Raw genomic sequence first — 23,839 nt, forward strand, 5'->3', positions numbered from 1 at the left:
GGAATTAAGTTGGGACCCATCAAACTCTCAGCTGCCCACTCAACACCAGAGCTTGCACTTGTGTATCAGGCAACACAGCAGCAATCCCCAAGACAGAATGCACTGATACCACAGGAGGTAGCTAATGTTGGTGACTATTGTCAGGGGAAACAGGAAATATATTGTGCATAGAACCAGGGTATATCTGCCAGAGGCAAAAGTAGATGACGTTGTAGAGCAGATATCTTTTAAGGGCACTAAAGATGATATTGTTATACGTGATGGGAGATCTGAGAATTTACCTAACAAATACGGGGCAGTGTTGAAAGTCTGCAAGATAGGGTTAAATTTGAAAATGTCTACAATCCTGCCTGGACATGCTAGGAGGGAGTATGTGACAAGAGCCTTATCAGTCAATTCTGGAGAGATTGTGCAAGGCTCATGGGGTAGAATTTTTCTCAGTGTGTTCTGTGCTTTTTAACAGGAGAGACTGCTTCTATAGGATATGATACACTTAAATAGAAAGGGTACAAGAATATTTGCTGATACTATTAGGCGAGTCAGAAAACTGCTAGCTTGGAGGGGGGGATACAGTCTAATAGATCAACAATAGCTGCAGGCAGAGGTGAAAGTGATTCTTCCACTGCTTCTATTGGAACATTCAGGAGCTCAGGAAGAAAGGTACTGGGATTTCGAGGCTTGCTGTGAGTCATGATGGAACAAAGAAATATATGGGGTGTGTTAGCGTAACTAAGACCAAGAACAGGTGCATGTATACTTGCATGCACACCAATGCTAGGAGAATATTAAACAAATTTGATGAATTTGAAGTAGTAGCCAAGTCATAAAATGTAGACACTGTGAGGATATCAGAGACACTGGTGTCACTCAGATATAAGAGATGCAGAATTTGAATATAAGGAGTACAATGCATGCAGAAAGGATAGGAGAGGAGAGGGATTATGCTCTTAAGAAGTGCACAAAATCTAAGGCAGTGTATCCAGTTGACATGAATAGTCAGTGCAATGTTGAGTCAATTTGGGGTGACATAAGCACTGGAAAAACAAAAATGAAAGTAGGAGTGTGATAAGTACAACTATACAGAGAAATAGAGTGGCCAGTAATTCAGAATGTCTTATGATGGGAGATTTTTAACTTTTCAGATATTGACTGGAACTTGTGGGTTTGGTCACTCACAGACTAGCAAGACTTTTGTGGATTAGATGACTGTTTTCTATAGCAGCATGTTAGAGGAGTAACGAGAGAGAGAGAGAGAGAGAGCGCGCACAATATTTTTGATCTGGTTATCAGCAGCGATTCTTCATGTGTTAAGAATCTGCAGATAAAAGAACCACTGAGTAATTACAGTGTATCGATGTGGGATTTACTTAAAGATTATTATTATTATTAGCCATATGATGCAAGGAAGCCTGAGACTTATGCTGCACCAGCTAAAATAAAAAAAAAAAAATTCTGAATTACCCAAAGAGAGAGAAGTAGAAGGGAATCACCAAGAAAAAGAAGAATGATGATATCTGTTGATGATCCTGCTCAGGTTGCTGACAGACTGAATAGGTATTTTGCATCTAATTCTCACATGAGAAATTCTTTAGGGAGAGGGATACCAGAAGTTTAAACTTTAACAGGGAGCCAAACAATTTTGTGATAACTTAGAGGAAAGTGGAAGAGAAATTGAAGTTAAAAAAGGCACCTGGTGTGGATGGGGGTCTATCCACTTATATTAAGGGAAGCAGAAAGGAAGTAAACAAACCCTTAGCCATAAATATGAGAGTATCTCTGGATTCAGGGGTGGTCCCTATGGACTGGAGATGTGCAAATGTATCCACAATTCACAAAGGGTGACATGAATAATTACAGACCTGTTAGCTTAACTTCTATTCCAGGGAAAATAATGACATTGCTGGTTAAATAAGTAATGCATGGGTTTGTTATGAGGAGATCTTGTCTAACCAGTTTGATTGAATACTATGATGTAATGACAAAGAAACTGGATGCAAAAAATAATTCTGATATTATATACTTGGATTTCAGGTAGGCTTTTGATACTGTTGCATGTAAAAGGCTTCTGTACAAATTGGAGCAAAAGTCACTGCCATGCATAAAGGGATGGTTGAATCGAAGAAGAAGACAGTGGTTATCAATGGATACTGCTCTTCGTGGACTAATGTTATTAGTGGAGGCCCACAGGGTTCAATGCTGGACTCATTGTTTTCTGTATTTATTAATGATATTGATGAAAGTATATAAAGCCTGATGTCTAAGTCTGCAGATGATACGAAGATTTTTTAATGACAGTGATGAAAGTATGCTGCTGAAACAAGATCTAGAAAAAAATTATAGAAAAGAGCTGAGAAATGGCATTTCAAGCTTAACATTGACAAATGCAGGGTACTGCATATGGATAGCAGTAATCTCAGAATAACATGTGTGATACTACACTTAGGGTAGAGGAAAATGAAAAGGACCTAGGGATAATTGTACAGTCTGATATGAAATTCTCTGAGCAGTGCAGACATGCCACCAGGACTGCTCATAGAATTTTATCAGTGATATACAAGAATTTTGCTAGCAGGGATAAGGAGGTGATTATTCCATTATATAAGGCAATGTGCAGGCCACATCTCGAGTACTGCATACAGGTCAGGAGGCCTCATTTTAGGAAGATGTAGAACTACTGGAACAGGTACAGAGAAAGGGAACAAAGGGGGGAGTGCACTTACAAAGAAAGGCTTCTCTGCAAATTGCAGTGTCTGGAGATATGACACCTGTGAGATAATCTGATTGAGGTGTTTAAGCTTTGAATGGCTTGAGCAAACTCAGTGCTGATGATTTGTTCTCTTGCTCACACTATGCAAATGAGGGCACATAAATTCAAATTGAGGAAGGATGGTTGCAGAATAAATGCATGGAAGTTTGCCTGCAGCCAATGGGTGGTTGATTGGTGGATCAAGCTTCCACCCATTGTTGTGGAAGTGGATAGTTTGAATAAATTCAAGGAAGCACTAGACAAAGTATTGGAGGTTTTTTTTGGCTGATACTGTATAAGATGGCTTTCTTTCATCATCTGCCACTAGTAATACTGATACTAAGTGCTTTTCAATCAGGTGGTGATTACTTTGAATAAAAATAAAACCATTTTTGAGCTTCTTCAGTATATGTCCTTTTTATTGTACTAGTCTAGGAACAATAAAGTTCCCAGACTAGTACAATATTTTTTTGATGAATGCATTAACTTTGGTATCAAAAAGGAATATTTGCTTCTGCACCTTAGCTTCTCAAAAATGTCAGTTAACCATCAACTAGGCATATTGAAAATTATCAACCAAAAAAAAAAATAATAATTAATTTGTTACTAGATGCATGAAGGATTGTTTTTCTTTTGTGCACAGGGTGTTGAAGTTACCCCTTGTGTAAAATCAAATAATTCAAAATTTTTTACTTTTTTTTTTCACACCACCTTTATTTTGTATAAACCAACTGTGAAAAATCCATTTTTTATATTATAAACATATTTTATTAATTTTTAAAATTTAAACTCCCTTTAGGCCTGCTGGCAAGTGAAATGCAAATTGAAAAACCTGCATGCTTCAACAAACTTGTGTAATAGATATTTTTATTTTCAAATTTAAAAGTCATTTTGGTGGGCATTCATTGCTAACTTGCTTGACGGCAGGTTAAGGCCTTTACAAGTGGAGGAAAAAGATTTTTTTTTCCTATCCCACAAACAGAAACTGCTTAGAAACACAATTTACAGACAACACACTAATGCATCCCATCTTTAGTTTACCTTATCAGTATTCTGAACAAACAACTAAACTAGCTTCTTTATAAGAACAGGACATTCATAATAATATATCTGCTATTACTTCAGTTTTGCTTTCCAAACTGAAGCTGTTTGAGAGGAGTATGGGCTGTCAATGAAATTTCGCAAAATATTTGGAGATCTCAGTTGTCTAAACTGTGGAGATCTCAGTTGTCTAAACAATAAATATCTGTATAAGAAAGAAGTTATTACACTTCCAAGACAGATTTAATAATAGAATATGAGCACTATCAGTGTTACGAGTTAGTAAGCTGGTGAATATCTGCTTATGGTCTGTTCCTCTGCTCTGATTGTACAAGGTACGATTAAAAGCTTGAGGCCTGACTTTGTATCTTGAAATTGCAAAAGTGCGAACTGTTACGTGTTCAGTGACTCATCTAGACATGGTAATACATGAATTGGCCATTTATCTGCAGCCAGTCTGAATTAGTGTGCATGGCAGAAGGTACTTTATTTGTTTCATCACATTTTTAAATGAGTGAATTGTCGTGAAATATTGTTTTGGATTTAGAGGAAAGCACAACAGAAACCCATGGACTGCAAATTGAAAAACCTGCATGCTTCAACAAACTTGCGTAAATATTTTTATTTTCAAATTTAAAAGTCATTTTGGTGGGCATTCATTGCTAACTTGCTTGACATGTTAAAAACAGCTTTTGGAGAAGATGCTGCATTCACTAAGTTTAAAGAGTGCTGCTAGTCCACTAAAGATGATCCTCTTTTTTGCTTCCTTTCATCTTCAGAAACCAACAATTCAATACTTGTGATTTGATCAGGAGTGGTCAGTGTTTAACTGTCTGCAAAGTTACTAGTGAAAATGGCATTTCTTATGGGTTATGTCAACCAATTTTAATACAAGATTTTGGTAATGTAATGCATTTCAGCCAAGTCTATGCCTCAAAACCTTGCTGGTAATCAGAGAGCAGTGAGTTCTCACACATCAGGATCTTTTTTCAGTGTGCTGCTGCTGACCCATACTTATTGGTGAAAAATTGTGAATGTGTGGGTATGACCTGTAAATAGGCCCAGCCTTCTCAGTAGAAGACTTCACCTTCTCCAGTGCCCAAATATTCAATAAAATCTTTTATCAAATGTGAAGATTGTTCTTATATCTTATTTTTTTGACTTGCAGGACATGGTTCGTTATGAATTTTTCTGGCACAGTCAAACATCAAGCCAGGAATACTAGAAAACAGTTCTATGATTGCATGTTGTTTGGAGAACACAGCTGGGAAAAACACAGCTGGGAAAGTGGACTTAAATTGGTGTGTGCTTCATGACAATGCCCCTGCACACATAGCACTTTCCATTTAAGAATTTTTTTGTTGTGAAGCACTGCATCACTTTGGTCCTCCATCTGCCACACACATTCATGACTGAGTAAATTATTCACAATGTGACACAAGAACAATTAGCAGCTCTGAAAGAAGCCTGTTAGGAATGCTTCCAGAAATTGCAGAAGCATTGGAATTGGTATTTTCAGGGTCATGGAGACTACTTCGAAGGTAATCCACCTGAATAGTTGGTTAGCTTCATCTTTGTATAAATATCATTTCATTCCCCAAACTCTTTACTCATATACTTATGTCCCAAATTGATCAATTTTAACTGGATGAAACATAGTAGGAACCATAAGTCCAACCATGGTCCATATGTACCCTGTTATATTTAGATTAGATGGCTTGATGGGCTAGGGAAACAAATTAATATCATATATCAGAAGGCATTGTCTCATTAGATTATGGTGTGTGTGTGTGTGTGTGTGTGTGTGTGTGTGTGTGTGTGTGTGTGTGTGTGTGTGTGTGTGTGTGTGTGTGTGTGTGTGTGGGGCATTGGGCTGCCAGAGTGTTGAACGATGACCAAAGTGTGTATGGCTGTTACAGGTGACTACTCCAAATACAACTCCTGCCATTGGCACAGTATGGAGCTCCTAGTGTATCTCTAGTAATGAACCTGAATATATCTGTTGCTAGCTTTTAAAAGGATCAATGCTTGCCACTGAAGATTATGATACCATTAGCATGTGGTCTTTCATTTTGGATGTTAATGGTGCTCATTGATGTAGGTTGTCATGTCTGACATCATAATGTTTGGGATGTTATGGATAGTATTTCTTTTGCCTAAAAGAAAATTTTCCAACATCCATTTTACAATTTAAATTTGTCACATGGCTAAGTGTAAAGGTGCCTTCAGAGTTTACTTTACTCAACTCTTTTAAAGCCTTAAAAACTTTAATCAAGTCACCCAAGCTGCCTGACTTCAAAACATTAACTTACAAAACTCAAGTCTCTATTGATTAAAAAAAGAATACCTCTCTGGTTAGTTTTCTCTCTGCCGTCTCTAACAAGTCTACATCTTTTCTAAAATGAAGTTTCCAAGCTTATAAACAAATATTCAAGATGTGGCCTAACCACCACTTTACTTAATTGAATACTCACCTCTCTATCTACTGACAAAGTCTCTGTATATTATTGACAGAACCTCATGAGCTGTTATAGCAACCTATTGACACCATTCAGAGAACTTCATATCTGTGTGGTTACTGCCAAGTTTCTTTCATCATCTTGACCTTTCATTGTCTTGTACTATGTACTAACCAAGTGGTTCATTACTCTAGGATTACTGCTTTCCAGGTCAGGACCCTGCATTTTCCAGTGTTATACTTCGTCTGTCATTTGTCAGTTCATCCAAATAATTTACATAGTCCTTAAAATATACACTGATTACTATCATTAACAGAGGCATATTTACCACAGCACAATAATTAGACAAATGTAAGGGTCCATGAATATGACAGGAGATTAAGGATTTATATCAGGGAAATATTGTTTGACTTGTATTCTTTTCAAACAATAAAGATTAAAATGAATTTAAAATAATATTATTATTTAATAGTAGATAGCTACAATACATCATTTCTTATGTACGGTAACAGTTGTTAGTGTTGAAAGATCATTTAGTAAATTATTCCTCCTCTTTTTTTTTCAAATAAAATTTGAAAAAATTTTTAAATAAAAGCCAAATTTATAAATTAACCTAATTATAATGTTATAGATTGTTAAATTGCTTATGTTGATGTACCAACTGTGTTAACAGTTTTTTTTATAATTTAGACTTCAATATTACTTAATGTATAATATTACTTAATGAATAAATTTAAGGCCGCCGTAGCTGAGTGCTCAAGCACAAGGGTGCATAAGTACATGTGCCTTGAGTGACTGGGGTTCAAGCCAGTGACTACTGAATGTGGTGCTGTTGTATTCTCTGTCTTGTGAACTCCTCCGACCATGTGGTCAGAGGAGTTTACAAGACAGAGAATCCTGGAGTATAAACAGAAAATTTATTTAATATTTTTATAAGTAACAAATTGGTGTTTTGTGTTAATAAAACTAGTGAGAGATGGGCCTTTGGTGGTCTTTGAATAGGAACCAAAAAATTCTAGTTATGCCAGTAATCATTAACCACCTTGCCTACCTTTGTATTCTCAAAAAACAGGCTTAGATAAAACTAAATGTGAAATATCTACATCAATATCATTAATAAATATCAGAAACAGTAAGGAGACCCCACCACCAAACTTTATTAGACCCTTTTTGCATACCACTTGGACATTCACAGGAGTAATTTACAGGAACAACAGTTATTCATGTGGGATTGTGTAAAAAAAAAGCTTTACTGATATCTAAGTAGCTGATATCAAAATTATTCATTATATCCAGTTCTTTTTTGTGATTAATCTCAGAGTAGCTAATCACACATGATCTTTACTTAATGGAGCCATGCTATAATTCCTTTATAATGAAATTATAAGAAAAATGATAAATAAGGATCTGAATCCCATCATAAGGTATTTTTATGGCCTTTTCACATTGTCGAGTTAGCATTAGCATTAGTTGAGGCACATGATTCAAGAAAGCAAGCTTATACAGCATCAGCCAAAAAAATAAATAAAATAAACCCTTCCCATTTCACCCATCTGGTCACTCCAAATGTTTGTATAGTTCAGCCTTAAATTTATTTAAGCTGTCAACTTCCATAACAACAGATGGAAGTCTGTTCCAGCAATCAGCTACCTGCTGGCTAAAGGCAAACTTCTGCACATCTATTCTGCAACTGACTTTCCTTAATTTTAATCTATTCCCCCTCAGGTTCTTAATCTGAGCAACTGGGAGAATCCCATCAGCATTGAGCCTGCTCAAACCATTCAAGGCCTTATACACCTCAATCAGATCACCTTGCAGGTGCCTAGTCTCCAGATGTGGCAACTTGCAGAACTTAAGCCTTTCTGAGTAACAGCACCCCTTTGTTCCTCTCACTAAACTTGTTGCCCTTTGTACTCACTCTAGCAACTCTACATCCTTCCTAAAATGAGCTCTCCAGACCTGTATGCAGTACTCAAGGTGTGGCCTGACCATTGCCTTATACAAAGGGATAATCACCTCCTTGTCTCTACTAGCAAAATTCATAGATATCATTAACAAGACTCCATGACCTGCTGTGGCAGCCTGTCTGCACTGCTCAGAGAACTTGATATCTGACTGCACAGTTACCTCCAGGTCTTTTTCATTCTCCACTTCCCTGAGTGTAGTATCACACAGTTGGTACATTTCTCTGGGGTCGCTGCTACTCATATGCAGTACTTTGCATTTGTCAATGTTAAACTTCAGTTGCCACTTCTCAGCCCATCTGCCTAACTTTTCTGGGTCCTGTTGCAGCAGCATACTGTCATTAACAACCCTTCCAACCTTTGTATCATCTGCAAACTTGGACATTAAGCCTGATATACCTTCATCAATATCATTGATAAATACACAAAACAACAATGGGGCCTGGAGGACTCCACTAATAACATTAGTCCACGAAGAGCAGTCCATTTATTACCACTCTCTGTCATCTCCCCTTGAACCATCCCTCTGTCCATTGTAGCAACTTGCCCTAATGCCATACCACTCCAATTTGTACAGCAGTCTTCCATGTGCAACGGTATCAAAAAGCTTTCCTGAAATCCAAGTATATGATATCAAAATTATATTTTGCATCCAGTTCCTTTGTGACCACACCATAATATCCAATCAATTTGGTTAGATAATACCTACCCTTAACAAAACCCATACTGTGTCTGAACTATTACTGCAGTCTTGTCTAGATTGTTACTTGGGTGGGGGGCTAATGGCATAACTAGGATGAGGCAGGTGGGGCACGTGCCCTGGGTGACAAATTTGGGGGATGCCTTTTTATAGTTAAAAAATGCCAAAATTCCAAAAGAACAGTTTTCAGGGGGGCCATTTTTAATGGGGGCATCGACACGTTACACTACTAGGTGAGGCCCACAGTTCTAGAGTTACTTGGGTGAAGTACACAGTTCCTCCCCCATCTCCCCCTATTTTTTCTCCATTCATCAAAACAGAAATTCACCGCAGGATACATGCAATTTACAGGTTCTACATTGATACCAGATACAATTATATTTCATATCATCCCTGTGCAACCTTATCTTGTTATTATGTAAAAAAAAAAAAAGCCGCGGATTGGTACCAGCTACAATTATATTTCATATCATCCCTCTGCAACAGTGAAATGTGTATTTGACTGTTGCACAGAGATTATATGAAATTTCTATTTTGTTAAATGGCATGAATGTGGCCGATGCTGAAGGGATTGCTGCAGTGTTTGTTATGACATTTTTGTTGTTATTTCTATGTCTTCAGGGGTACTACAAGTGGCAGTGATGTAGCAAGGCAGATGTCAAAGTGAAGTAGAGCAAGTGTTACCAACCTTTCAGTAGTGGTGTGGTGTTTACAGTGCCAGATTCACTAATTTGTGGGGACCTCTTTAGTGCTCGGTGAAATTTTTTAAATTAGAAAACCTGTTAAGAAAACTATCCATTGTGATTTATGCAATAATGTGTATGTACAGAATGAGTGGAAAGGTTGAAATACATTTGGAGGGAGTGGCTTCACCTTTTAATTAAATTGGACAAGGGGCATGCTTGTCCGTCTTTGTGGTGAATTGTGGCAATGTCTGTTGCAACAATTACATGAAATTGGTAGTGATTCTGAAAAATCAGGTGCTATAGGCAGGGCTGTGCCAAGGAATGGGTGATCAGAGTGCCCACTCAAGGTGCATTCTGCTAAGGACGAAAAAAAAATGAAAGGTCCAAGCTCCAAAAATACAAAAGCTGTGGGTCTCTATTGCAGTGGTTGTAAACTATAGCAAGGGCCATTTACCTAGCTAATTTTGTGCACAGGGTCTATATTTTTTGACTCTCCTCCTCCAGAACCAAGATTCCTTGCACTGACAGTACTCCGCTTTCATTTGCGAAAATTGCTCGATCCTTTATTTATATTGGCACGATTCGTGCACTGAAGAGTTCAATTAGGAGACAAACAGTTATAACATTCACTTACCAACAAAACAAAGAATCAGTCCAATATGTAGGAGCCTCCCGCATACTATTTGCTTGCTTTTTTTTTTTTTTCGAGTTAATTTGAAGTTACAAACTTGGCTCCTGTTCTCAGAGGCGAAACGAAATTTTGGGTCCACACGTTATCTTTGGCAACCATACCAAACCAGCCACTGAGATCCTCATTCCCTTCCCCCGTGGTGGCAGACTTGGTGGTATGATAGTTTTGTTATTAAGTTCCCCCTATAAAGTGGCCAGTCATTTAATAATGTATGAAAACGAGCATACCTTAAGTAGCGTGGTGGAGTTTAAATCCCTTCCAGGTGCCTTCCTACCTTAGATATATATCTTCGAATGTTATGAGAAAAGTAGCCAGGATCAGCGAGTTCACTTGGGCCGTTGTCAGTATTTGAGCAGTGTAAGCATCGAAAAAAGTCTAATATAGTGGCATACATATCACTTCAGATTGTGGTGGTGTATAACTAGCTATTGTAAAACACAGCAACCAACATAATGCAGGCACAAGGAAAGAACTTCCCGTTGGGGAGGGATAACTTCCTTCTAAGACATGCAAAAATCGTATGGTAACACCGCGAAAAATCTCAAACAACTTCAGTGCTATTCGAGAGATAACCTTATCAATCAGAATCTGGAAGCTACAGGCAGTGAGTGTACTCCGTTGTTACTTACACTAATAAATGCAGATGGAATAAGCCACATGAAGGAGTGTCTTGCGCCATCTGGTGGCAGAGTTCTGGTGTGGGTGATGTTTTTATGTCATAGCACTGGTTCTCTCATCATCCTTGATGGATCTGTGAACTCTGAAGTGCATCTTAGTATTCTTGTACGTTCTTCCTGTATTATTGACTTTGTACCCAAATGTTATTGGAATGGAAGAACTACAAGAATGGTTTAAAGGGTGCTATGATTATATGTGATCATTGGCAGTACCAGGATTTAACCCCTACCTGAGACCGCTACTGTATGCGATGTCATTTCCGTTGCCGTATTCGAGCACGAGGATACAAAGGTGCACGCGCTTTGAGTGACCGTGGTTCAAGCTCGCGTGATAACTTGTGTGATCGTCCAGGAGTATAAAACAGAAATTTTATATTCAAAAAGATGAATCATTGGGCGACAAGATAAAAATGCTGGAAACCTCAAGCACATAGTCATGCGTGCGGTAACATCACCAGCAGTTTTACATCGGCAAGTTGTCATGCACTGACAAATGATGTGCACATATAAAGCGATATGCGCACACCATTTGTACTGTCCCACAACAACTGGATCGACGTGAAAATTTCATAGTAAAATGAATATACAGTATTATGGAAGTGAGAATCATAACAGCCACTATGGCCATTTTTATTTGAGGTGTGTGTTTTGGGAGTGGGAGTACCTTGACTGGATTAGTAATGTAATCCTGTTGTAGGCATGGATTCTTTTTTTGTTGGGGTGGGGGGGGCTTTTATCCTCTCCCCTAAGTTAAGAAATCCTGCTGTAGAGGTATAGGTAGTATACGGATTTTCAATTTCTATGCCAGAAACAGGCAAACTCGCGATAGAGCACAGATTGAATGGCTGACATTTCGCTTGTTTTTATTTTGTATTGTGTGTACAGTTGGGTGTTCGAGACTCGATTTTAATGTTTGTGCTTTTTTTGAAAAATGTGGAATAACTCATGGTGGAGAACCATCTACACTGTTGTCAGAGCAAAAGCCCTAGAACACGTTCATGTTTGCAAACACGGCAGTATGGTTTGCTTTGGAAGTAATTAAAAATAAACTAACACAATCCTCTTATAGGCCAGCTCACTTCTTGTGTGGATGACTCCGAGAGAAACTTTGATCATGTAATTACAAGGACAGTAATATTCCTAACGCACGTTTTCCAGAGGAGTTGATATCTTCATGATAACACTGCTTATGGAAGGTCAGTCAATAACCCAGCACTAAAACCTAACAATGGGTCATGCTTTTTTTTTTTTTTTTTTGTGGCAGTTTATTTGCAGAAGGGCTCTGCAACCATCCAGAACCTATTGGCTCTACAACACTGCAGCCATGAAGGATGCGTCTATCGAAAACAATTTACAAATAACGTGGCATTAAAATTTTGCTACAATGGCACAAGGGGTCCGTTGTGTATCACAAAAATACTTTCCTGCATTATTGAACATTTAGCAGAATGGGTCCATGGCCTCATGTTATTTTCTCAATATTCTGGTTCTTCCATCAGTGTGAAACAGCAGGACCTGGGATTCAGCAGACCAGAGAAGGCAACATTTTTTTCAGTTCTTCACTGAAAGTGAGTCCACTGCAACCATATCTTCTTGCTATTCGCTGACACGAATAGAGCCCGGTGCGGCCGCCAGCTGTGATACCCCATCTGTAACAAGGTAGTACGACGAGTTGTGCATTCTGAAATGCCTCTTTAGTTACCACTGCTGTACTGGATTGTTATTTGACTGACTGTAGCCTTTCTGTTAACCTGCACAAGTCTTGTTAGCCTCCATTGGCTTCTCTTAACAACGAGCTATTTCCGCCAACAGATCACCATTGTCCGGATATTATTTAGTTTTTGGACCACTCTCGATTAACCCGAGACACAATCATACGTGAAAACAAGGAGGTTTTCATTTAAGAAACAAATCCCAGCAGGGTTGCAGTTTCAGCGATACTCATAGCGGCACCTCTGGTTCCGAATAATATGTCACCTTCAAAATCACTTAAATCTTTCGTTTTGCCCATTTTTTTCACAGAATTGCAGCATATCAGCATGCCTGGTACAAAAACGTTATGCTGTTACTAAAGGAGCGCTCCGTTTTATGTAAAGGGTTGGTGTACCTAAAAAGTGGACACTCAGTGTAATATCACAAGGTTAGTTATGGAAACGGAAGGCTCGTTAATATCTTATTTTTAATAATCAAGGTGTACATGCATTAGTGATGTGTATGACGCAGCAGAACAGCGTTCCGGTCCATTTCGAGCTCTGCATAGATTTTGATTTTTGTTTCCACATAACTCTATGATGCTGTAAGTATTCAAACTCATTCTTCATAAAGTCGTGCCTCGGTTTAATAATAATAAATCCTGCATCTTTATCTTTAGAAAAATGAACATATACAGGGCGTTTCAATTATTCTGGTCTCTCAATCTGGTCTTTTCATTTATTTTTAAGTGTAAGCTATTCTTTGTCTGGGCCTTTATTTGTCATATTCAAGCTGAAATTTTTGAATTTTAGTTAAAAATTTGACTGAGTATTATATATTACGGTGTTATGTGTTAGGCGCAAAGCTACTAAAACTATTGGGCGTCAGTATATTGTGTATATAGTTGCGTGCATTCTCGGTCGGTTTGTTCTTTGCCAGATGAAAAATCTGATTTTTTTTTTTTTTTTTTTTTTTTCACCCGAATTTCATGTACAGTACTTATGCGCCCTTGTGCTTGAGCACTCAGATACGGAGGCCTTAAATTTATTCATTAAGTTTCCGGGCGGGAAAAAAATAAATAATAAATATATATATTCAATCCTCGTCTGAAACTGACTAATTTAACAACGTTGCTAAAAATTCCTCGCTTCATTGACGGGATTCGAATTCAGGCCTTCTGTGCCCACATCCGGTGGTAAGGGCCCCTGATTTTGCGATTTCTAAATTTTGCCTAATCAACTGCTTGTTTTTCTCGTTGGGAAAGTTGTTCCCCGGCCTAGTTGAAAAACATCATCAGTGTACTTCTGAAACGAACATTAACAGATTTTGTATGAGGGAAAATTTAAAAAAAAAAAAAAAAAAAACTAATAGTACTTAACATAATGGCTGTTAGCTCACATTAGAAGCGACAAACTTTCCCCGTACAGCCAGTTGACAGCTAAACACGCCTGCTGAAGAGCGAACATCACATACATGTGTGTTTCTTCAAATAAAGTCGGTTTGCGTTCATATCAGAAGTGCATCGATGCGTTTTTAGACCAAAAGGGTGGGGAACAAAGTTTCCATTGAGAAATAAGCAGTTTATTGGCAAAATTATAAATCATAAAATTTAAACGGTAATACTTAATCCAATGTTAAAATCAGATTCAAAAATTTCAGCCCAGATATGGAAAAAAAAAAAACAACCAGACGAGCCAGTAGCTTAAGCCTAAACACACGCCAGATAGACCCCAGTGCCTTTTAATTGAAACCCCCCTAAAATAAATTTGAAATCCCGTACCAGTACGTGTTGTAACAAAACACGGTTATTTAAAATTTGTAACTTCTTGGGACTCTTTCTTGGTCAATATAAAAACAAAATAAATTTTCTGTTTACACTCAATAACGGCCTCATTAGATCAAGGAGGCGGGAGTTACAAGATATAAGAATATGACCGTATTTTGTGGTATCGCATGGATTCGAACATTTGGCTTGCATAACTCTATTTGTACCTCACCACTCGGCTGCTGTCGTTTGCCATAGTATATCTACTTGAATTCTAAAACTCAGCTGGCCATACGACTTGCTTAATTAATTCCAGCCATACTTTATTCCCATATGGTGCAAGTTAGCTTTTGTTTATATTTTATTTATTTTAATATTTATATATTTATGGTAGCTCCAACAAGAAAGATTTTGTAATCTATAGTATTCACTCTAATATTATATATGAATTGAGAATGCAGAAGTTATTTTTGGACGTAAGACTTGAATTTGTGTAGACCGCAATCTTCAGGAAATATAAACTGAAGAAGGTTGTTCCAAAGCAGAGTTAAAGGAATCGTTTTCATTCATTCATTCATTCCCTCTGTTCATTCTGGAATAGCCTGCTATCTATGTATTTCTCGAAAATTACAACCTAAAAGTAAAAGTAAAGTAAAGTGCAGCCATTATCAACCCACTGCAGGGTGGAAGCCTCCTCAACAATTCATGCTGAGGGAAATGGACCATAATCTGCCACGCTGGTCCAGTGCGGGTTGGCAGATCGACCGTATTCAGCAGGCAGGGGCTTGAACCCCGGTCTACTCAAAGAGCGTGTGCTACTGCACTCCCGCTCCTGCCCACTAGGCTACGGAGGCCGTCCATTCCATTCATGGCACTAGAATACTATAGACTCCGATTACCTTTCGTAATTCGGGGTCATCATTAAAAAATAAAATGAAAACTTTTATATCATTGATTTCCAAACTATTCCTCGGCGCGACCTTGTTCTTGGAGACTTTGAAACCAACAGTGTCCTAATGCGATCTCAATTCATCCGTTTTTGGAAATCATTTAAGTGAATCTACCAGAACGTCCAAATTAAATCGCGTTCTCAAATTTTTTTTTGGTCCCTAGCCACTGAAATTTCAGGAAACTAGGTGGCAGGGCCTGCCAGAGTAAAATATAGAGCTACTGGGTGCCTGATCTGTCTCCACGGGGCAAAGTGTGGGCAACGATGGGTCCCATTAGGGGCCCAACGGCTAAATAGCCAGATGAACAACGGTACACAACGCTACACCTTCCAAAACCCACACACTTTTAAATCTCTGGCCTCAACAGTGTACTGTTTCACGTGTAACGTATATTACGCGGAGATGGGGAACCCCTGGTTAGACACGAACACACTACACATATACCGGAATATTTTAATTCATAAAAGGAAATTGTATCTCATTAAAAAGGGGGTTTTGATATAAAAAACACCAAAAAAAAAAACTAATATAAAAGCACCTTTTATTTATTTATTTTTTTTTTGTTTAATTTTCTGTTTTCGCATCTTCTTGTTTAATTACAAAAAATAAATAATAAAAAGGATCTCCCTAAATTTTGTATCTAAACTGACAATGAATTATGTTAAGTTCATATATTTTAATGTTATATCTGTAGTACTTTCACATGACATCTGTACTCTTGCAGCTATTACCGCTACCTCATCGCACCTGGCATGTTCTTTAGCACCACATGTTCATCTAATGATGCAATACGTTAAAAATATTACTGTGCGCCTTAACTCCCTAGATATACGATCGATCACTTTCATATACACATATATCATATTTAAAAATAATCGAGTTCAACAACATTTCTTATTGATTTGTTTCTGTTATCAATATATCTTTCGAGTTGTATTTATCCGCAAAAAAATAAAAACATCTCAGTTGAGATGGTTTAATTTCGTGATGTTTTTATTCTAAAAAAAGAAGCGCTCTCTCTCTCTCTCTCTCTCTCTCTCTCTCTCTCTCTCTCTCTCTCTCTCTCTCTCCTGATTCTCTTTTCCCAGTGAAAGAAGCCCACATAGTCTACTCAATTCGGATAGCATGCTGATCACGATCACTGTCCTTCCATACCGTTTTCATCAAGAAAAACTGGACAAACTTACCATAAATACACAGTTTACAGAAACAGGCACCCATATCTCTAACCTCTTTGGTGCAAACACACAACTATGTATGAAACTCAATATGCAGGAGGTAACTATTGACAAGTCCCATTGGCTTTGTGTTCTTTAGCCTACTTTCTAAAAATGGAAAACTTAAGGTAGCAGGAGGTATGTAACCTGTAATTTTGCTTTATCCTCCACCCTTAGTAACTTTTGTTTTTATACTTCGATCTAAACCAAATCTACAGTATGTGTGAGGGTAGTGTAGACTGTTTTGATTCGTCATCTTGGAAAAAGGCTGAAATTATTCACCATGTTCGGAAAAGCAAGCTATATTAAAAATGCATTGTTACTGGTTTAAACTCGCCAAAATCCGTGAAACCTTTTTGAAAGAATTATTTTTCCGATTATATATTACCTTTATATTCGAAAGTACCGTACTTCGCTTGACTGGCAGTGATGTAATAGGAAATTTAGAAACCACTATACGTATACCCAAGTATTTTACTCTTGGAAGCCACCCGAACGTTTGTACTTTTGATAAAACTTCTTCAAAGGGTTTTAGGAACGTTATGTTTCTGAATACGTACCAAACTTGAAATAAAATTTAATGCACGCAAAATACATTAAAAGTCATGGACTAGATTTTGTAAATTCTTCTGGCCCTCTGTGGCCTCTCAGAGAATAATCAGAAAATTCATTTATTTATAATACTCATACGACAACTTATCCCATAACGACTAGTTAAAAAGACAATAAATAAAATAATAAATATTATCGTAAGAGATCATAGCCGCTTATGATATAAGTCGGAATTTCATCGGCTCCTTAGCAATCTGGTCCTATACAATTTCGCGGCTTCGAACATTGGCTGTTTCTGTTGTCTGACAATTCGCTCGTCCATCGAACCGACTTTTCACTTAAAGAGTGATGTTATTTGAATTATTTTTTATATAATCTTGCGTTGTGACTACTGCTGGAATAAATTGTTTGGCGATGTGAGGCTTGCGGCTGGACTGAAGATGAACATTTCGAACTCCCATCAATTTCTGCTTTATTGTCTTATTGTACTCACAAAATTTTTATAAAAAACTAACTCAGAAGGAGGCAGTTTCAGATTTATGATCATTAAGAACGTTTTTCTTTATAACTGATCTCCAAACATGCTCTCGCAGTTTGTCACCGAAACCCCGCAGGGTTCGGTGTTGGGTCCATTGTTTTCTGTATTTATTAATGATTAATGAAGGTATATCAGGCTTGATGTCTGAGTTTGCAGATGATACAAAGGTTGTCATGGTGGTTAATGACAGTAATGAAGGCATGCTGCTGCAACAAGATCTAGAAAAATTAGGCAGATGGGCTGAGAAATGGCAATTGCAGTTTAACATTGACAAATGCAAGATACTGCACAGGTAGCAGTAATCCCAGAGTCATGTATGTGATACTATACTCGGGTAGTGGAAAATGAAAAGGACCTGGTATGATATGAAGTTCTCTGTGCAGTGCAAACAGGCTGCCAGAACAGCTCATGGGGTTTTGTTAATGATATACAGGAATTTTGCTGACGGGGATTAGAAGGAAATTATCCCATTGTATAAGGCAATGGTCAGGCCACATCTTGAGTACTGCCTACAGGTCTGGAGGCCGCATTTCAGGAAGGATGTAGAGTTGCTGGAACGGGTACAGAGGAAGTCAGCGAGATTGGTGCAGGGAACAAAACACCTTAGTCGACGACCAACGCCTCCTAGCAACAGTCAAGATGATAACAGGCATAATTGCAACACCTTCATTCTGGGATACCTGTGGCTGGAGGATCCCCCCCCTGTGCCCTTAGGGCAAATCCCGAGCTCTACTCGCATTCAGCACGACTCCATCTCTCGGACAGGTTCCTCCCTCAGCAGATGCTCAAGCAAACCCAGGCACTTGACGGCGACCTGAAGAAATTCGCTGTTGACCGGATTTACCGGAAAAAAATTATGACTAGTAGGACTAGTCAGCAATGACTGATGTGTACCTTGCATCTGTTCCTGTCTGATTGAGCCGGTGCTCTTATCTCGATGTTAAGTCAGCTCAATCAGACTTAACTCTCGTGAGGAGTTCTCTCCTTTGGATTAAAATATGTTTTTATTTGTGAAATTACCTTTTTTTTGTAAATAATTGTTCGATTTTCCCTGAAGTTTCGGGAGGCTATAAACCCTGGCTTTTTGGCCGTGAAGGGCAAAAAGATTATCTCTCTCTCTCTCTCTCTCTAACAAAGTAGTGCTCTTACCAAGAAAGGTTTCGTCTGGAGACTAGGCACCAGACACTGCAATTTGTGTTTTTAAAGGCTTGAACACACTCGATGCTGATGGGATTCTTCCTCTTGCTCAAACTATGCACATGAGGAGACAAATTGAAATTGAGGAAGAATAGGTGTAGAATATACAGGGTGTCTCAAAAATATAGGTACAAACGTTTATGGGAAGTAGGTAACATCTAAAGGAATGTGAATCGCATAGGAACCCATAACCGGAAACGTCACCGTAAGTAGGTACACAGCGCTGTTCATCAGTTCGCGAGAGGTAAAATTTCGAGTTTACTCATTCAAGCAGTAGTCGCCGCACGAAGAGCATGCATCAATATACGAACTGTGAGCTGGCAGACATGCACCTAGTGTATGGATTAGCAGAGAGCCCACACGGTGTGCGCCCCCATGCGGCACAACATTGCTTCGCAATAAATGTGTGGGCAGGTATGGTCGGTGACTGTTTAGTCGGCCCATACCTGTTACCATCCCGCATGAACTCCGCTAAATATCGGATCTTTCTTGAACAAGTTCTACCAGGGTTACTTGACGATGTTCCAGCAAATGTGAGACGCAACATTTGGTTTCAACATGACAGGGCGCCTGCCCATTATGGAAGGTGTGTTCGTGACCATTTGAACAGGCGTTTTGGGCGTCGATGGAGAACCCGATGCCTGGCCCCCACTCTCACCTGATTTATCGAGCCTTGATTTCTTTCTGTGTGGGGAGCCTGAAATCTATCGTGAATGAATCGCCTGTGGAGACGGAAATGGATCTCGTGGCGAGACTCGTCTGCGCTGCTGCTACTGTCAAAGAAACTCCAGGTGTGTTCGACCGTGTCCGCCAATCCATGCTGCGTCGGTGTCACACATGCATCGAGTCTCATGGTGGAATCTTCGAGCATCTGTTGTAACATCATGAAATGCATCCATCTCGTACTCCATTGTTAATATTATGTCAAATAAATGTTTGCCACTAATTACTGTCTTGTGTCATTTCTACTTCTTGTGCCTCTGCTACTACTTTCCCGTGACGTTTCCGGTTATGGGTTCGTATGCGATTCACATTCCTTTAGATGTTACCTACCTCCCCTAAACGTTTGTACCAATATTTTTGAGACACACTGTATATGCAGAAGTTTGCCTTCAGCCAACATGTAATTGATTGCTGGAACAAGCTTCCACCCGTTGTTGAGTGGGTAGTTTGAATAAATTCAAGGAAGCACTAGACAAAGTATTGGAGGGGATGGATAAGTGAAATTGGAGTGTTTTTTTTTTTTTTGGCTGATACTGTATAACCTTGCTTTCTTTCATTATTTGCCACTAGTAATAATGATACTAAGTGTAAACTATTGGAGGGGATGGATAAATGAAAAAAAAATTTTTTTTTCTTCTTTTTGCTGGTGCTGTATAAGCTTGCTTTCTTGCATCATTTGCCACTACTAAGTCCTGAATCACACACAATGTATAAATCAATTGTAAATATTATAAATGTAAATATTGTAATGCAAACTTCTGAACTATAATACGGTGTATGTGCAGTTCAAATATATGTTTGTTTGTTATTTGGTTTTTAGGAGCATTAGCAACTAAGGCCATATTGCTCCGGGGATATGCGGTGGTCATTCCCTGACCTTTCCGCATCCTCCGTATTTGGTGGTCACGGGCTCGAGCAGGAGCAGCGTGTGCTACGCACTGCTGCTCCTGCCCACCTGGCTACGGAGGCGCCTCAAATATATGTATTTGTCAAAAGCGGAGGCTTAGAATTTTTTTCTGTTTTTTCATTCTATAAACAGAAAATATGGCTCTGAACACATGCAATTTATAGACTATTATACTGACGCTCTATAAGTAGGCTGAGTTTCCCAGTTGCTAATTTAAAACAAACTCAACCGAAATCCTTGAATCAGAATCGAGTGCATGTCAATAATTATTACCAATTGAGATATGGCTATCATTGTCTTCTATGTATGTTGTCTTATGCAGGAACTGGAACATTCTCAACCAGACATCTTCGGAACCCTGAATGGTTTGAGGCAGCGACGAGATTAGCAACGTCTTTTAGAGTTGGTGGAGAGGTGATTATAATGGTTCAAATGTGCGCTTTTTTTTTCCTGATGATATCAAATATAGGATATAATTGAATAAAAAAGAATAACATAGTCGGAGCTTGTACCCTCAACGTCCCAGTTATCCTTCCGTCCCATATAACCCAAGGAATAAAACGCCCCTGGAGAAGATCCTCGTAATTGAATTGGATTGAGTTCTTTTAGATTAAGCACCGAGGATTATAGATTAAATCCATAAGGCATCAGTGTATTGTATGTGAATTTAAAGTATTTTATGATTGATTGGCTTGTTTTGCTTGATAAGAAACTGACTTTCCAGGAGTAAAGAAAAAAAACAAAAAAAACATGCATCTGCCTCTCCCTGCTGAGAGCGACTAGCTCGTCCATAGCAAAATAAATTTTCTAATTTCTCCCTTTGAGACGAGATTTGAACCCTTGCCTTTCCATACTGTATGTAAAAACAGCAATCGCAGCCACTGTTCTAGCCGCGAGGGCAAACAAAATCTTCATATGGGAAGATGTCGTTCTTATGACTTGTTTTCCTAGGGTTCCCACCATATGACCTAGGTCATTCAGATCTGGATAATATGCTGGCTAAACGAAGTGGCCCATTACTTGATCCTGCAGGTAATATTCAGCCACACCCATCCAAAAGAGCATTATTGGTCATAAGAACGAAATCTTCACATTGAAGATTCTGTTCCCCTTAAGATTTTTGATATGAAGATTTTGTCTCCCCTCTAACAAATCTTCCAGAAACTTGGAATATTTTACTGTAATGGCAGCTGCATAATGTCCCTAAATCAATGGTTCTCAAACTTTAATGAAGTAAGTACCCCCCTTTTAACACGAAAAATTTCCAGCTGTTCCCCAAGCTTAGTAAAATTGTTTTCATTCTTTCAGTTTCTAAATATTTATAACAGATTTCGGACATTATTCATGAACCTACTGAAGTATCTCTACGAACCCCCGGGGGGGGGGGGTCTGCGGGCGATACTTTGAGAAACACTATCCTAAATTATTTTAAACCCTTATTCGAAGCTCTAGTTACTACCCCTGAAAATTACTGAATAAAAATAAGTGTTGAATAAAAGTTTTTTTTTTTAAATTACGAATAACTGATAATTAAAATCAATAAAAAAAATTATACATGGAATGTTAAAATATTCGGGTATTTAAAATTTGCAGAATATAATAAAGTAGGCGACATGTCCTTTTAAACTCGAATGTGAATCTCATAAAATGCTAAACAGTTTGTAATAGCATAATTATTCAGCACTTTGAATATGTATTACTCAAATTATCAAAAGGGGGTCACAACCCTCTGAGTTTCATACTAATAGACTAAAATTAAGCGGACAAATCATAATTTCATAACATCTTCGTTAATAAACATCGTAACCTTAAACGAAATCATTTTCAAGACAACTACACAAATAAAAAACTATCAATCATTCATAGGCGGCGCCAGAGTTCATTTCGAATATGGATAAAAAACTATTACACCGTAACTAAGTGTTATTAAAACATTTAGCATATAAAGCTGGACCAAAGAAGGAAAGAAATTCAAAATACACTTAAGATTGATTCACGTTTATATTTTATGTTGATTAATAGTAGGCCTATGGGCATTTCCCCTACTATTCAATGCATAGGCGATAATTAGCGTACAGATTTTTATCGATATGCAGAATGGAAAAGGCTATGTCGTAAACAAGTCACGAAATAATAACAGATTTACCATTACGCAAGTCTTACCAGCCTCGAGTAGGTGTAGGTAATGCATAATGATGGGGTGTTCGCCATACGCTCAGTCACCCATGCATGCATCGTCACGACAATGGACATGATTGGCTTATTGCATCTAAATATGAGACAATGTTCTTGTGTCCTTTTTATAATTTAAGGAAAAAATCTTCGACTTCAAAACAATTAATGATTCGATAAACGGCATTTATCTCGACCTTTGCTTACCTTCTCTATCATTTTGGATTGTGACAATGCGTTCGAACTCTAATGTGCTATATTATCTCCCATGTAATTCACGTTTCGAGTAACACGGACACTAACCCATCACACAAGTTTTTCTCCGGCTGAAAAACTGCTTTTATAATAATTCACTATAGAATTACTTTGCAAAATCCCCTTATAGTAATTCAATGTAGATTGTTGTATATGTTTTTAAAATTAAGCAATCCATTGTTATTTTTCGAAAAGTGTTATACGTAAGAGGATATCGCATTTAAGTAGGATAGAAATTCACTGCTCGCTATCATAGCTTTAAAGTCAAAAAGAATGGATAATTTGCTTTCCATGCACGTCCAGTCTGGATCTTCTTTGCTTAACTCAGATGCAATCGCTTTTCTCTTATGGCAACTCCCTAATCTTTTACCTTCGACCCTGATCGGCTTTCATACACCCACATTAGAAGGGAGGAAAAAGGAAATGTTATGCGTATTTCTTTCTTTGCTTTCATTTCTAGAAGAAATTTTCTACTCGTGCACAAAAAACTTAATGTGTTAGGTATAAAATGAGTACAAATATATGGAAAGACGTTATAAATTTGCACAAATAAAAAGGTATGGAAGAAACATTGCTTTAAACTATAAGTGAATGACCATCGAAAAATCCCCGAGATAGGGGGCGCTGATGCTTACACATTTATTCTACATGCAGCCGTTTTTCTGTCAGGAATACAAAGGATTATTTTGAATGTTTCGTTATGATTCTCGTCAGTATTCCCTCAGGACAATCTGTGGTAAACTCCACACTTTCAAATGCTACATATATATATATTACAGGTAATATTTTTAAAGTGTGTGTACCACTTTTAACTTTTCACAAACCATAATTAAACTTATAAATTCCAATAATTTATACTAATAAACTGGGACAGTAATGCCTGTGTGTGTGCGCGTTGTAGAACGCA

The sequence above is a fragment of the Mastigoproctus giganteus genome, chromosome 7 (genome assembly GCF_048544385.1).
Source record: "Mastigoproctus giganteus isolate SK-2022 chromosome 7, ASM4854438v1, whole genome shotgun sequence".
NCBI classification, from domain to species: domain Eukaryota; kingdom Metazoa; phylum Arthropoda; class Arachnida; order Uropygi; family Thelyphonidae; genus Mastigoproctus; species Mastigoproctus giganteus.